At 39.4% G+C, this 12,553-nt stretch overlaps 1 long non-coding RNA gene across 1 annotated transcript in view; it reads left to right on the plus strand.

Moving 5' to 3' along the window:
- LOC142599488 (uncharacterized) overlaps positions 1–12,553 on the plus strand; it is a 202,304-nt gene that overhangs the window by 177,259 nt on the left and 12,492 nt on the right. The gene's annotated exons all lie outside the window — the stretch shown is intronic.

A 12,553-nucleotide genomic window follows, 5' to 3' on the forward strand; every position in this document is an offset into this window, starting at 1 on the left:
CCTCTTGCACATTAATTTGGTTTTGTAACATTCCTGACATGTATTGATCAGAGCTTGCAAGCCACACTAAATTTTATATCCCAAAGCAGATATATTCATTCTTAAACTATTTATGACCTACATAGTTCTTCAGATTCTGCTTCACATACCTGAATGCCTTTCAGAGTTTTCACATTTAGACTGAGAACATTGTTTTAAATGCAAATGAATAAATAAACAAACAGATTTCTAAAGAGAATTACTTTCTTAAAAGTCACTCGAGGATACAGCATCAGAGTTGGGCACAAAATCCAGAGCAGCAAAGTCCCAGGTTGACACATTAACTGTAAGACATACCTGTAAGAGAAAAAAATTTGCTGAGAAATGTTAGCTCTATTGTAATACTCTTAACTGACTTAAATTGAGATTACATCATCAGAGGTGAGAGGGAAAAGCATATATTTTATTTTATAAAATAATGCAAATATCAGTACTCAGAAAATAGAATTTACTGAGTTTTAAAACTCAATATCTCAAACATGGGAACCAATCCAAAGAACATTAAAAAAAAAACCAAACCCACAAAAAAAAGTCAGGAAAGAAAAGCATGCTTTAATACATAGTAACCATATAAATGATTCCACAGATAGGTGAGCAGAAAACTGATAACCACCCACAGATTTGTATGCGTGGCACAAATCCAACAATGGATGGATTGTTTTCAGGTTTGCTTTTTGATGTATATGAAAAGAAAGCAAATGTCAAACTTAAAAAGGAGCAGAAAACTGGTCATTCTGTCAAGGTACTGGTCCATCAGGGCTGGTATCCTGTATTTGAAATCATCCAGCAGAAGAGTGCTCTGGAAAACAGAGCTGTTAACACTTCCTCAGAAAATGTACCCACCCCCCAACAATCTGAGTTTCAAGAACTTCCCTGACATTGAATATTTATCAGCACTAAATTTTCTGCTCTTGCCATAAGCATAGACCTGCTACCATATACACATGAAGTATTTGTGACACAATGGCTGGTGAATAATACGGTCTCCTGACATTTTCTCCACTTCCAAACAAAGTACTGTTAAAACTGGATACAAGTCGACTCAAATAACCTTGGCAGTGTTTTCATCATATGAAAGAGACTAGGATTAATGTAGAAAACTGCATAACTATTTTCCATGTTTTGGATATGATAGCTATAAACAATGAACGTCCAATAAGGAAATAAAAACGTACCTTTAAATAGGAAGAATGGAAATTCAATATTTGTTTTGGTGCCAAACATGAAACATAGGATCAAATCCAGTGATATTTCCGTGGAATTACGTCAATTTATGCTACAGAAGAATCTGACCTATAGATAGAAAACCTTCTACCGTGTTACATGCTGGTGTGCACAGAACTTTGAATCTGATATCCTGAAAAGCATTCTTAACTTGAGATTTTAGGGATTTCAAAACATTTTAACAAGAAAAAATGGTTTGTTTATATCCCATGGATTTTCCCTCAGCAAACTGAACATTTTCACAAGAATGTATGTTAGCTTCTCTGGAATTTTTGCAGTTTCATACCTGCCCCAGTTTTCTCCTTCTTTTGTCAGAAGTCCTCATTTTTCTCTCTCCTATAATGGCTTACTTAATACAGCAAAAAGAAGTACATTTTCTAACTTTTTCTTTTTTTTTTTTTTTTATAATTTTAAAAGTATGATCCTTAATTAAACTTTTTTTATTCTCTGTGTCATTAGAATTTATAGGAATAACTAAAGACCCAGTATACTGCCATCAAAAACCCTGTGAAGTACTGAACCATTTAAGAAAATGTGGGGTTTGTTTTCTCTTGGTAGCACTGTAGTCCTTGAGCAAAAGAAAGCAAAGTGAGAAACAGAATGGCTTTAGCAATAAATTACATTTTCTTAGTTTCTTGTTCTTTGGTACAAAAACATGGTTTGGGGATCACTGACCACTGCCATGTGGTGTGCTGGTGTCCATTCCATCACTCTCTCCACTCATGGTATTGCAGAAATCTGCACTAGACTTGCCCAGGAACAAGAAATGAAACAGGCAAGGCACTCAAGCAAACGCATTCATTTAACGAATTGGTCTGGTGTGAAAAGAAACATCTGGTCATAATGATTAACATGGGCTTGACCAACAGACATGCTACAAAGTGTAAGTGGGGAGGGGAAAGGGAGAGAAAGATCCCCTTAGTCTGCAGGAAGCTCAGACAGATGTGCCCTAGACAAAGTTAGTTGCTCAGTATACACATATGATGCCACATTAAAAAATGTAGCAGTTTTAAATGCCTACTTCATCCTCCTCCATGTACTATCCATTTTAAAGATGAGGTTTTAACTATGTTACTATTTTTTTCTATACTACCTAACAATGAGATGTGATGGGATTCCAGAGAGCATAATATTTTGTTGATAAAGAAGTCAATTTAAAAAGGTTAAGAAGTACGTTTCTGCTCCTCAATTTTTCTCATTTACATTTTTTTCTTAGTTAAAAGTATATCTGCATATTTTTCCTGATTTTAACAATATTTAGCATAGGAATAAATATTAATTATATCTGCAAACACAATAAATAAATGGTCAACTATTTTGCTATCTTGTACTGGTAGTGTTGAATCTCACAGAAAAGTAGAATAAAAGATCTCTTTATTTATAGGAGACTTCCAGCGCTATGGGATGATCACTTCAACACTCTCGCATTTTTAACTTTCAAAGGTTTGATTTTCTTCTCAGTATAACTCAGGTCTAGAACAGCAAGACAAAAAAGCGAAGAGTGAAAACAGTTCTCCCCCCACACCAGAAACAAATAATTCCTATTTTCTGCATTTAGTATTAGTCTCTCTAACTCCCAAGCTTGTTGGGAAGGAAGATGGACAAGAAATTGGAGAATCAGAGAAAAGACAGTTCCAAGAACTGGGCTCCTTTTACGACTGTAGTGGTTATATGCATATATGCATTTATACTTATAGAAAGGCATTTAGAAATTTTTAATAGTCTTCCTTTTGACATAGTATCTTTCCAAAAAGGTAGAATACTCTCTCCTCTCCTACATTTTTTTTTTTTCTTATACTATTTAGGATAAGGAGATTCCGTCCATGCTTTCATGATACTGTATGTACACACCATACAATGCCCTGATTCTAGATATACCTGTACAGAAAGTATTCAGAAATCACTCCATGAATGTGTACCATTAACCTGGCATGAATCTAGGATCAAAGAAAAGTGAACATTCAGGCAGGACACTGACCATAACAGAAAAATAAATCATGCCTGAATAGTTGTAGAGAAGCACAGTGAGATGTTGAAGTACTTTTGTTATGCTAACATCAGCATTCATTGAAATCATCAAACAGCAAACCCTACTTTGAGTGACAGGCCATCACACTACAACTATTTTATATTTTGCTGTAATTTCATTTGACAGCACAAAAGGCTCTAAAACCTCCAAATGTGAATACAACTGACTATGCCTGATAGTAACAATGAGAAAGCCTTATCCCAGATCTGCAAGGGTGATGTTGCTATTGAGTTCATTTCTTAAACCTCAACTCATTTGTCAAGAAGTATTAAAAGAAAAAAAAAAGCTGACAAAAAAATTGTTTAAAAATTTACATTTTTTTTTTTATATAACAAATGGTTAAGAGTGTAGAAAGAGCCAAGCACAGGAAATCCAGCAATGGAGGAGCTGAAATTTTTTAAAACTTCACTGCCTTCTGTAAGAAAGCATTAGCTGAATACAAGCCAGGAGTGAACAGGACAAGTGTCATGGTCAGGAAGTCCACAAAGTATCTTGCATCTGGCAGAATTCTGAAAGCAAACTGGTAATTTACTGTGGATCTAAGGTAATCTTATCAGTAAAGGTAAAGTATGAGAAGATGTGTGTAGAGGTATAAGAAAAAAAATCACTGTAGCACCCTGTTGAATAGAAGAGTTGATTAAGAAATTGCACATTGACCTTGCATAATGATCGCCAAAGAAAATAAGTGGTTTTATTATAACCAGACCTGTGCATTTCAGCAGTTCCTTAGCAAACAGGCAGTAAAGCAATTTATCCATGGTCCTTGGATGTTAAATGTCATCGCTGGATTGAGCTGGTAGGATCATCAAAAGCACACAGTGATTAGGATAGAATTAATGAGTTGTTTACCCTATGGCTAGGTTTACCCCATGGGTGGAACAAACTGCAGGTCTGGTACAGTTTTCATAGCTTATGACTGTAATAAGTGATTGCAAATATTTTCTTTCAAAGAGAGTCAATGGCCTGTAGTTGATTTTAAATATAAAAATATTTACAGAATTTATATGAGTGAAAGAAAAAATTATGAAAGAAATTCTGACATAGTTTCAGTTCTGGAAAAGTGATGACTTGGTCTAGTTGAAATGAAATTGGACATGAGGTACTGAACATGAAGTACCACTGTTTGAACTTCTGAAATGTTTTCATAAGTAGAGAAAACCAAAAGTTATCAGCCCCATCACCCTCAATCCCTTAGATATTCCTACTAAATTAAAATGTTTAGATTTTTTAATTTTAAATTTATTTTTTTTAGAATTTAAAAATCTACAATCTTTTAATCCAGTTACTTTTATATGTCAGTTACATTTATGTGTCAATCCTTGCCATTCTTGGGGTGGATCTTGATAGTTAATCAATACATGACACAAAGACAGCATTTATACAGATTAATTTTTAAAGTTCTGCTGCTTGTGTATACCTACAAGCCAAATTTCAATATCTGAAGAAATGTTATATGAATCTTTTGTTATATGGCATAATTTTCTTTATGTAGAAAGGCTTATCTACAGGAGTGTAACTTATTTCATTATTTAGATTTCCAGTATAAAAATACAAAGGACAGAAAAAATTTCTATGACCCAGGCATGGAAAGGTAGGCTAATATTTGGGAGCAAAGAGTTTTCTGCACGGCATTTGTAGTTGCTTCAGTAGTATGGGTGATACAGAAACAGAAAACCAGCAAATTACACATATCCAGGGGATATTTAGTTTCTGTGTCAACCCCCTCCTGGAGGATGAATTGTAAAATCCTGTTCTGTTAATGTTCAGTATACAGTCAGGGATAACATATTGTACGTGGAGCCTCTTCTCAGATTCCAGGCGAAGGATTGTTATGCAAATGAAGTTATGCTAAATCACAGGGAAGTGTCCTATGGGACTCTTTTATGCAACAAAATTAGAGACTTGGAAAGTCTGGAGAACACCTAACAAAGATATTATATATTCCAGTCATTTCAAAACAATGCAACATATACATCCCCAAAGGCTTTCTGTCAATACAGAACAGGAAGCAGTGAGATCTGAACTGAGTCATCCATTTTAATCACCACCATTCAGGATCACATGTGCCATTTCTCCAAGTGTTATTGTGCCTTATCAGTTGAATACTTAATGCATGTATGATCCTCAATTAGACAAAAAGAGCTGTGTCTTACAGACAAGGCATAAGCATAGAAACTAAAGACATGAACTGTTAGTTTAAATGTAAATAAAGCGGAAGAATGTAATTTAAAAAAATATTTTTCATTTAAATTTACTCATTCACCAGAGTTACCTTATATTTTTTTCTCCCCTTGTCCAGCTGAGAAGGGCAGTGATAGAGCAGCTTGGTGGGCACCTGGCATCCAGCTAAGATCAACCCGCCATAACACTTTGGAAAGGAAATAGATCTGATGCTTTGGAGGATGTAGATTTCTCAAAAAAATTACTTACATTTAACAAGTGCCTTTGAAAATGCGCATAGAAAAGACTATCAGAATTAATGTCAAAAAGCAAATGCTGGTTCTCTTGCAAGATCTATATCTTTGTCTTTCAGCTCTACTTCACCACAGTTGAGCGTTATGAGACAGATGCTGCTCTGACAATGCAGGACACAATAAAGACTGAACTCTGTAACTGAATAGATATTAAATCAGCGAGAGATTACTACATTATATAAACAACATGTACTCTGAAATATAGGTTGCTGTAGGAAGGAGATCTTGTGAAAAAAAGTGGGTCTTTTGTGAAAAGTGATAGGGCACTGTGGTGGGTTGACCTTGGCTGGGTGCCAGGTGCCCACCAAGCCGCTCTGTCACTCTTGTCTTCAGCAAGACAGGGAGGGGAGAAAAATAAAGTGGAAAAAACTCCTCATGGATCAAGATAAAGGCAGTTTAATAAAGCAAAAGCAACAGGCCACATGCAGAAGCAAAGAAAAAAAACCCCAAAGATCATTCTCTACTTCCCATCAGCAGGCGATGTCCGGCCACTTCCCAGGAAGCAGGGCTGCAGTACTCATAGCAGTTGCTCTGGAAGACAAATGTCATACATAACAAATGCCTCGGCTTCCCCCTCCTTTCTCTCAGCTTTTATTGCTGAGCAGAGGTCATATGGTATGGAATATCCCTGTGGCCAGTTTGGGTTGGGTTCCCTGGCTGTGTCCCCTCCAAGACCTTGCCCACCCCCAGCCCACTGGTGAGGGGGATGTTGGAGAGACAGCCTTGCTGTGTGCCAGCACTGCTCAGCAGCAGCCAAAACCCTGGTGTGCTACCAACACCTTGCTGGCTACCGACACACAGCACAGCACTGTGGGGGCTGCTGTGGGGAAAGTTAACTCCAGCTCAGCCAGACCCAATACAACCTCCACCCCTTATTCCATACCATTTGCACCATGCTCAAGTCCCACATAATTTAAAACATATATATATATCTATCTTCTAATCATTCCATTTTATTTAATTCTCATTAACTACTATCATCTGTCCTCTAACAGATATTACTCTTCCATTCCATGGGCTCCCTCCACCCCTCTAGATGTTCTCAAACAGGCCATGACTTGGGTCCCAGCTGTCAAGATGCGTGCTCAGGATAGCAGAAGCAGTGTGTTCTATTGTTGGTCATCAGCTGGGTTTGGGCCATCATTACACTTTTCTGGTTCCTTGCAAAGTTCAGTCTTTGTTGGTTTAGGTAATTTCTGCTGCATTACTTCCTACAACATACAACTGACACCATAGTTTATTTTTCCCCCAAAGTTAGATCTCCTTGAGGCACACACGAGGTCTCCTCATCCTTCTGCATTACCCACCAAGTACACCCGACTCCTTGAGTAAAGATAATCCCACAAAGGGTTTGCTTTTTCCCATGGGAGGAGCAATCCACACCGCCTTCCCCAGCCACTTCCCTACGTGCACTACAGGGACCTCATATTCTCCCACGGTATGTAGGGGGTTTGTTTGGGGAGGACCAGGATGGTTAGCAGATCCTCTGATGTTAAACAGCCAAGTGGCTTCTGCTAAATTTGTATCCCGGTGCTTCCATGCCCCATTGCTCAACACTCTCAATGTAGTCTTTAACAGTCCATTATGCCTCTCAGTCTTTCCAGGCACTTGTGGGTGGCAGGGGATGTGATAGATCCACTCAATGCGATGTTTCTTTGCCCAGGGTTTATGAGGTTATTTCGGAAATAAGTCCCATTGTCTGATTCAACTCTTTCTGGGGTACCACTTTGCTACAAAATTTGCCTTTCAAGGCCTAGGATTGTGTTCCAGGCAGCGGCATGGTTGACAGGGTATGTTTCCAGCCAACCGGTAGTTCCTTCCATCATGGTATGTCGCATTTGCCTTTGTGTGTTTGTGGCAGTGGTCCAACACAGTCAATATGCCAGGCCTTGCCACTCAGCCACTCCCCTCTGATCCAGGGAGATTTTATTCATGTCGTTCGCTTGATTGCAGTGAGTGTTTCACATTCATGAGTGACTTGTGCGATGTCAGGTTCACCACTGAATCACAAGCCCATCTGTATGTTGCATCTTTCCCTGGATGTCCCAATGTTTCATGGGCCCATCAAGCTACAAATAGCTCACCCTTATGCTCCCAGTCCAGGTCCACCTGAGCTACTTCAATTTTGGCAGCCTTGTGTGCCTGTTCATTGTTTTGATGTTCTTCAGTGGTGTGGCTTTTGGGCATGTGAGCATCTACATGACATACCTTTAGAGCCATGTTTTATTCCCAGGCAGCAATGTCCTGCCACAATGCAGTCCAGATGGATTTACCCCTGCATTGCCAAATGGTGTTCTTCCACGGTTGTAGCTACCCCCATAGGGCATTATCTACCACCCAGGAGTCAGTACAGAGATCGAGTACTGGCCACTTTTCTCATTCAGCTGTCTCTAGGGCTAGTTGGATGGCTTTCACTTCTGCAAACTCACCTTCTCCTTCAGTGGACTTGTCATGTGGGACACCACACAGCAGCTTTCCACTACCAATGCTTTCCTAGCACACAACAGGATCCACCAGTAAACAAAGCATAACACCGCTGTGTTGGGTTTGCATGGCAAGGTTTTGGTAGCGGGTGGGGGCTACAGGGGTGGCTTCTGTAAGGACCTTCTAGAAGCTTCCACTGTGTCTGACAGAGCCAATGCCAGCCAGCTCCAAGATGGGCCCGCCCCTGGCCAAGGCCAAGCCAATCAGTGCCTCTGTGATAACATATTTAAGAAGGGGGGGAAAAAACAGTTGGGGTAAGTTTTTGCAGCCGGAGAGAGAAGTGAGAAGATGTAAGAAACTTCGCAGACACTAAGGTCAGTGCAGGAGGAGGGGGAGGAGGTGCTCCAGGCACCAGAGCAGAGATTCCCCTGCAGCCCCTGGAGAAGACCATGGTGAAGCAGGCTGTCCCCCTGCAGCCCGTGGAGGAAGGGTGATGGGGTGTAGAGATTCCACCTGCAGCCCATGGAGGACCCCACGCCAGAGCAGGTGGAGACACCTGAAGGAGGCTGTGGCCTGTGGGAAGCCCATGCTGGAGCAAGTCCCTGGCCGGACTGGTAGACCCGTGGAGAGGGGAGCCCACGCTAGGGCAGTTTGCTGGCAGGACTTGTGACCCTGTGGGGGACCCACGCTGGAACAGTTTTCTCCTGAAGGTCTGCACCCCATGGAAGAGGCCACGCTGGAGCAGTTTGTGAAGGACTGTAGCCCGTGGGAGAGACTCCGTGTTGGAGCACGGGAACGATGAGAGGAGTCCTCCCCCTGAGGACAAAGAAGCGACAGAAACAAGGTGCGCTGCACTGACCGCAACCCCCATTCCCTGCCCCTCCGCCCCCCCCCCCCCCCCCCCGTGCCCCTGAGGGGGAGGATATTGAAGCCGGCAGTGAAGTTGAGCCCAGGAAGATGGGAGGGGTGGGGGGGAGGTGTTTTAAGAGTTGATGTTACTTTCTCATTGCTCTGCTGTGTTTTGTTTAGTAATATATTAGATGAATCTCTTTTCTAAGTTCAGTCTGTTTTGCTCGTGACGGTAATTAGTGAGCTTTCCCTGTCCTTATCTCGACCCAAGCCTTTTGTTACACTTCTCCCCATCATGCTGGGGGAGGGGTGAGCGAGCAGCCCTGTGGTACCTTGCTGCCGGCTGGGCCTAAACCACGACAACCGTTCATCGTCTGATAACTTATTTTGTGGTGATACCTCCTGGCACAAGCCACCTCCTCAGGCAGTGCTCCAATATTTCTGCTTTCTGGCCAGTCCATCATCTCTTCCAGGTTTCCTGGGCTCATTGTGTGATCAATACTACCCGCTCACTCCATGTCGTTCTGGTTGCATGATGTGTAGTGGGGGGTGTTTCCTTTGAACAGCCAGTGTAGCATGGGAAATCGCAGCGCCAAAAGGAGAGATGCTTCTGTACCAACAACTTCTGAAGCAGCTTGAACCCCCTCATATGCTGCTAGGATGTCTTTTTCAATCAGGGTGTAGTAGGCTTCTGATCCTCAATGCCCCGGCTCCAAAACCCTCCTGGCCAAGCTTGGGTTTCTCCTTATGTTTTCTGCCAGACGCTCCATGTTGCTCCCCAGCTGCAGAGTAGAGTACATTTTGCACAGCTTGTCCTGTCCAGACAGGCCCAAGAGCTGCCCCAGAAGCTATTTCCTGTTTGATATGCTCAAAGGCTTGTTGTTGCTCAAGGCTCCTGTCAAAATAGTTCTTCTTTTGGATTACTTGATAGAGAGGACTCACAAGTCCTATTACCTAGAATATGCATCCTCCGGAACCCCACAAGGCCTAGGAATGCTTGTGTTTCCTTCTTCTTAGCTGGTGGTGACATAGTTGCTATCTTGTTGACCACATTGACAGGCACATGATGGTATCCATCCTACCATTTTATTCACAAGAACGGAATCTCCTGTGCAGATCCTTTGACCTTGGCACTGACATTGTACCATTAGTTGAAAGAATGAAAACTTTAAGCTGTTTTTTATTTATATGTTTTCTCAGTACGTTTTCTATGTTCCATGCCACATTAAGCACACTAGTGTCTTTCTAAACATAATGCACATACACTAAAGGTAGCAGGACATCTGGAAAATGTGCCTTTTGTTGCGAAAGACAAAAATTATTGTTGGAGCAAAAAGTGATTTGAATTATTTTCTTTTTACTTCAAAATAATTTATTTAGTTTTCACTCCCTCTTCTGAATTCCAAGGATATTGAAGCAAATGGAGCAAAGCTCTGTGGATGTCTCCTGAAAAAGCGGAAATTCTCCAAGATTAAATATGCTGCATCTTAAATTCCCTTATGTAGTAAAATTTTGGATGTTTGATTTCTGCTTTAGAGTTTTACACTGCTATATTGGAATGTCTATTGATTTGACCTATATATATTAAAATCCTAAATGAGACCGTTTTTTTCCATCAGTTTAAAAAAATATTTTTTTAAAGACATAGGTGAAAGCCCACATTTCAAATTACGTAAATTATTTCTAAATATTTTAATTTCTATAAAAAATTCAAAAGTTATAGAGAAAAAGTAATGTTTTGGAAGTGTATGATTGTACGTTATTCCATAGCATTTCCAGTACATCTCACAGTGCTAACTCCAACATGTTATGACATAATCTGAGCCTTGAAATACTTGGGGTTTATTTTACTTTAAAAATTATAAAGGGCAGCTGATACTTAGCACCTACTGAAACACTATTTACCTTTTTGTTTTGGTTTGGTTTTGGTTCAGTGTATTAATGAAACTATGTCTGTTTGACAAAAATAATTTGATAAAAAGCAGAATCTGAAGGGAAGTAACTTGTTTTGAAAATTTCTTCATAGGCTGGGTTTCATGAAAATCAGAATCATTTTTTTTAATGTTTACATTTGAAATAAAATGGTCTTAGGGTATCATCAGTAATAGGTCCTCAGTGACAGACACTATAGAGATTTCTTCATTTGAAGTATTAATAAAAATGCTGCAGTAACTTTTCATAGTATTTGCAAATTTGAGGTAAAAAAAAATTATCATACAGAAATCAGTGGAGATTATGATGGTCTTCTACAGTGCAGAAGATTTGCTTTCTTCCCAACAGGGTCAATAAGTCTGCTGCTGGAGATTAATTTCCTAAATCAGATAAAATAAAGGAAGGAAGGAAAGGAGGGAGGAAGGAAGGAAGGAAGGATCATCTAATTCGTTATCTTGCTGTGTTATCTTCTGTTTTAAGAAGCTTAGGTTACTAAAGTGTTAACATTTTTTTCCAAAAAAGTGATGCCTAGAAAGTACAAAATAAACTAAAGTAAGAAAAATTTGATTAATTGGTTCCAATAAACACCTGTTCAACAATCTTTTACTTGGTCAAGTTGTAAACATTCATTAAAAATCAATTATAAGATTGCTGTAGTTCCAAAAAACACTCTCCAATGGTAGTCTTTTTCTTAATAATTATGTAATATGCAGCTCAGCTTCCAACTGGTGAAATTTAATTTCATGGAGATAACAAACATACTCTGATACTTTTCCAGTTGTAATGATAGTATATCCTCTATAATGTGAGTTCATAATTGCACAATTTGAAAAATGCCTTCCAGTTACTGTGTTTGTGTGACATACTGTGCTTTGTATCTAAATGACACATTGTGATCATTTGTCACCCAAGAAAGGGAGACCTGAGTTATCCCTACTTTTTTTTTTTGTTTAGTTGTTTTGTTTTTTTGGTTTGGTTTGGGTTTTGGTTTGGTCTTTTTTTTTTGGGGGGGGGGGGTGGTGGTGGTTTGGGGTTTTTTTGCTTTCAGTGAAAGGTAGAACTGTTTGAAATAAAGCTGTATATTTTCCAAGCTTAATTGGAAACATACATCAAAGCGGGAATTATTTGAACTTTCTAAGAACCATATAATAATAGTATACATTTGTTTTGTGTTTTGGAAATCTTTTTAAAGCCTGGGCTGCAAAACTCTGGATGGAAGAAATGTTTTGCAGTGTGAGAGAAAATTTTATTGTACCTAGTATAAATCTTATTAAAATTGCTCTCTATTTTTGCTCAACTTTAATGAACAATAACTTTTTTTTTCTGGTAGAGAATGTGCTAGACATGTGGAGAACTAAAATACAGAGGGGGACAGGGAGAGACCAATGTCCCCCTCTCTGCTAATACCTGGCTAATATAAATTAGGTTTTTATCTTGTAAGATCAGGGAGTTAATATAGTTCCTAGCAAAATGTTATTAAAGATTTGAAAACTAAAATATACACTCTTCTGAAGTATGGCCTTAAAGGCTCACTTTAATAAAAGTATAGCACAAAAATAGTATTAATAAGAAGTAGTCAAGT

This window comes from Balearica regulorum, chromosome Z (assembly GCF_011004875.1).
Source record: "Balearica regulorum gibbericeps isolate bBalReg1 chromosome Z, bBalReg1.pri, whole genome shotgun sequence".
In the NCBI taxonomy this organism is placed as follows: domain Eukaryota; kingdom Metazoa; phylum Chordata; class Aves; order Gruiformes; family Gruidae; genus Balearica; species Balearica regulorum.